Source organism: Camelus ferus, chromosome 14, assembly GCF_009834535.1.
Source record: "Camelus ferus isolate YT-003-E chromosome 14, BCGSAC_Cfer_1.0, whole genome shotgun sequence".
Lineage (NCBI taxonomy): Eukaryota > Metazoa > Chordata > Mammalia > Artiodactyla > Camelidae > Camelus > Camelus ferus.
Window position 1 is genome coordinate 61,463,105 of NC_045709.1, and position 5,136 is coordinate 61,468,240.

The window sequence follows — 5,136 nt, forward strand, 5'->3', positions numbered from 1 at the left end:
TTCCTCCAAGATTAAGAAAAAGACAAGGGTACCCATTGTTGCATATTTTATTCAATATAAGATTGGAAGTATTAGCTACTGTAGTCATAAAAATAAATAAAAGGAATTTAAATTGGAAAGGAAGAAATAAAACTGTCACTGTTTGCAGATGACATGATACTATACATAGAACAGCCTAGATAAAAAATTCATATATAAAAATCTGTTGAGAGTCTATACTCTAACAGACTTTCAAAAAGAGAAATTAAAGAAATAATCCCATTTACAATTATATCAAAAAGAATAAAATACTCATGAATAAATCTAAATAAGGGAGTAAAAGACTTTTAAGATACTAATAAAAAATTTGAACACAACACAGACGAGTGGAAATATATACTGTATGCATGGATTGGAATAATTAAATTGCAAAATGACCCAAGGCAATCTACAGTTTCAATGCAAACATAAACCCTATCAAAACACCAAAATAATTTTTCACAGAACCAGAACATTTAATTCTAAATTTGTTTGGAACCACAGAAGACCCTGAATAGCCAAAACACTCAAGAAAGAAGAATAAAACTTGAGGTATCATGCTCCCTGATTTCATGTTATACTAAAAAGCTACAGTACTCAGCATGGTACTGACACTAAAACAGACACATAGATCAATGGAACAGAATAGAGAACCCAGAAATAAACCCACACTTGTATGATCAATAGTCTCAAAAAAAAAAAAAAAAGAGGCAAGAATATGCAATGGAGAAAAAAGCCTTTTCAATAAATGGTGTCAGGAAAACTGGACAGGTACATTCAAAAAATACAAACTGTATTACTTTCTCATACCATACACAAACATAAATTTAAAATAGATTGAAGATTTAAATGTAAGATCTGAACCAATAAAACTCCTAGAAGAAAATATAGATATGTTCTTTGACATTGGCCTTGGCAATATTTTCTTCTTCTTTTTTTTTTTAATCTATCTCCTCAGGCAAGGAAAACAAAAGCAAAAATAAACAAACAGGACTATATCAAACTAAAAACATTTTGCACAGTGAATTGAACTATCAAGTAAACTAAAAGGCAGCCTACTAAAAAGGAAAGAATTTGCAAATGATATATCTGATAAGAGGTTAATATTCAAAATAGAAAATAGCATATACAATTTCAACATCCATAAAACAAACAACTCAAGTATAGGAATAGAATCTGAATAGATATTTTTCCAAAGACATATGGATGGACAACAGACACATCAAAAAAATGTTCAACATTAGTAATCATTAAGTAAATGCAAACCAAACCAAAGTGAGATGCCAACTCACACCTGTCAGAATGGCTATTATAAAAAAAAAGACAACAAATGAAAGTGTTGAAGAAGATGTGGAGAATGGAACACTTGTACACTGTTGGGATCGTAAATTCTGCAGTTACTATGGAAAACAGTATGGAGGTTCCTCAAAAAGAAAAAAAAAAAAGAATCATCATATGATCTAGCAATTTCACTTCTGGGTATTTACCTGAAGAAAACAGAACAAAAAATTCAAAAAGATATATGCACAAAAAAATACATTGCATGATTTTTCTGATAGCCAAGATTTGTGAGCAACTTAAGTTTCCATTGATAGATGAATGAATAATAAAGTTGTGAAATATGTATGGATAATAGAGTATTACTTAGCCATTACAAATAAAATCTTGCATATTGTGATAACATGGATGTATCTAGAGGATATTATGCTAAGTGAAATAAGTGGGGCAGAGAAAGACAATTATGGTATGACCTAACTTATATGTGGAATCTAAAAACCAAAACAAATGAATAAAACAAAACAAAACCAGAGTCTTAGATACAGAGAAGAAAGGAATGTTTTCCAGAGTGGACTGGGGTGGGGATAAAATAAGTAAAGGAATTAAGAGGTACAAATTCTAGTTATAAATTAGCCATGAATATGTATTATACAGCATGAGAAATATCATCATCATTGTAATACATTTTTATGGAGAGAGATGGTTGCTAGACTTATCATGGTAATAATTTAATAATGTATGCAAAAGTCTAATCACTAGTAATATACCTGAGTGTAACATAATATTGTATGTCAACTATATTTCAGAAAAATAGTAAGTTGTAGACATCATGATACCTTACTCCTAAATCCTTTGCACTGTATCCAAGAATCAAGTCAGACTTCAATATAAAAAAGTAAACTTGTAGAGCCAACAGTTAGCCAATTAGCATTCATTTATTCATTAATTAATTCATTCAAGCATTCTGTCATCTGACCAATATTTATGGATCTCCCATTATATGCATATTCCAGGCTTAGTAGTGGGAACACTAAATTGGGCAAGTTAACTCCTCAATTAGGTTAAGGTCAAAACTACAGGGAAACAGGCATCTAGTACTTTGTGACTAAATTTAATATTGGTAGAAGGAAAGATTGCTATGAGAATATGATGATCAGTTTCATTCTTTTTTTTTTTTTTTCTGGAAAGTAGTCAATGTCAGTCAAGGCAATGGAGAAATATTAGTAGATAAGAAGGCTGAATTTGGGAATTTACCCTATTCTTTCCTGGAAAGTGGGTAAAGAGATGGAAAAAATACAGCTGGGAATGTTATTCAGGCAGGATTTATGAGGCTTATTTAAAATGAACAAAACTTGAAAAACACTTCTAAGTTTTTATTTGTTTGTTTTGTAATATAGTGTGAAATAGCATCTGGAAAGGAAAAGATAACGTGTGCTTATAAACACTGTGAAGAGACCATTCTTTCTGTAATAATAAAACAAAGACACTCAAAAGTAGATCAGAATATGCAGATGGCGTCAGTCCCGTGCTCAAACTTTGTCATAGCTGGGGGCTCGGCTGCGGAAATGCTCCAGCCTCAGCTTCAGCCCATGCACGGGATTGACCGGGACTGAGGTGGCTGTCTGTAAACGTGGAGACTGTGGTGATTGTTGCCATAGGTGTGCTAGCCACCATCTTTCTTACATGGTTTGCAGCCTTGGTGGTGGTTTGCAAGCAGTGCTGCTGCCGGCCTGGAAGACTTCTGCAGCCCTATGATTCCAAGCCCATTGTGGACTTCACTGGTGCCATGGAGGCCCAGCCCGAGCCTTCCAAGCCCTCTGGATGATGTTGTCATCATCAACCTCCACATCGAGGCCACTCTGGAGAACAAAGACTGGGTTGAAGATGCCTCAGATCTCATGTCCCAGCACACTGCCGTCTTGAAGATCTGTCACACTCTGACCAAATAACTTGTTGCCATGACCATGGGCTGTAGGGCCAAGATTAAGACCTCAGCCAGCATTAGTGACATCATCGTGGTGGCCAATCAGATCAGCCTGAGTGGGTGATGTTGTAAAATCAATGTACCCGCCGTTGGACCCAAAACTCCTGGATACACCAACTGCCCTGCTCCTGTCAGTCAGTCATCTGGTGCTGGTGACAAGGAACACCTGCCACCTGACAGGGTGCAGGCCAGAAGGCACTAAATTGGCCAGTTACCCCTGCAGAAATCTTCAGGTCTAGGGAGGCCTTTATCTGGCTCAGAAGCCAGGGCTGCTTTTCAAAGGACTTCATAGTGCTCCTTAGCAGCAGACAGCGACTGGTCAATCCAATCCAGGCCCCTCCAGCTTTAACTATGCACACACAGCTAGGCTGGGCTCCACTTTTCCCTATAGAGTTAGTTATTCTCCATGGTGAGGGGGCCCAACCCAGCCATGTGTGCGTAGTTAAAGCTGAAGGGTGCAGTCAGTTTATGCCTCAGTTGCAGTTACAAAAGGTGACTGATGAAGGGCAGTGTAATACCACAGTTCCGGGAGGGGACAGTCACCGACTGTGCAGTAGCACTTCGAAAACTGGAGGACCATAAGCTTTATTTAGGTCACCTAGTGTTTTCAAGAAAATTGGGCCACTATCTGAGAATCCAAAGGCTTCACATTAAAATCAGAATTTCTGGCTTCTCTCGAACAATCAGAAGAGGAGGCAACTCTGATCTGCATTTTCCAAAGAAGAAAATAAGTGGAAACTAAGTAGGAGTTGCCTCCCTTGATGATAGTTGTACTCTCTCACCTGGCCTGTTTCATTTATTTTTTATTATCTGAGGCATCTGAGTTCCTCCTTCCCAATTGTAAGTGGAGGAATTTCATACTTTCTGGGATGGTCTTCCATATCTAACAGAAGTAAATGACTCTAGTTTGTTTGACTTTTTGTCTTTCTCCTACTCTTCAGAATCAATCCGAGGAAAAGTTCATAATCAACATTACCTTGCACTCCCAGAGATTCTCTGAAAAGTCTATGGCATATGTTATCTGTGGTCAAGAGGCCACCCGTTATGCATGGCACCCTTTAGCATTGTGCAGGACATAACATAATTATCTGTACAATTGTATGTGACAATTCTAACAACAGGTCAATGTAGTGCTTTGTGCTGCTTCCAGTCGCTTATCAAATACCCTCTCCTCTCAACTTTAGTGATTTTGACTTTAAATCCTCTTATGTGTTGTATTCATCAATACTTGTCTGTCCTTTCTTTTTCCTCTTTCATTAACTGTTGCTTAAGTTTAGTTAGTTAAAACACACACACACACACACACAAAACTATTAATTGTTAAAGTAATATTCTAAACTTCAAAACTTTACAAAAGTTTACTCAAATGTTCTCTCCTTAGACAGGCCTTCAGTAAACATCATATATAAAAGTTTTCTCTGTACCTCCTTGTTAAAAACACACCACCTTTACTTTCTATCAACTGTTATACCTGACATAATTAATTTATTTTATAGCTCTCTCATTAAGATGTAAATTCTGAGAAACACTACTTTTCTCCTGTCTTTGCTGTACCTCTCTATAGTAGATATACAATAAATATTTGTTGAATAAATGACCATTTAGTTATTTTAAAAACTGATAGGGAAAAAAATATATGTCTGGATGACTAACAAACTTTGATCAGAAATGTCAGGCATTTTCTGCATCTTAAAAGCTATTTGCAATTCAACGTGATTACTTCTTTCTCCTTGAACTATGTTGGCCTGTACCTATAAAAAATAATTTGATATAAGCAAGGGGATAAAAATAAAGGCATAGTTGCAGATAGGCTTGCTAGTGAAAGAAGCATTTTTACCAGGATTTTTCAAACATTT

The 5,136-nt window shown here is 36.0% G+C and overlaps 1 pseudogene; it reads left to right on the forward strand.

Annotated features, from left to right (window-relative positions):
- Positions 1-2,807: 2,807 nt before the first annotated feature.
- Positions 2,808-3,564, forward strand: LOC102523049 (annotated as a pseudogene).
- The last annotated feature ends 1,572 nt before the right edge of the window (positions 3,565-5,136 follow it).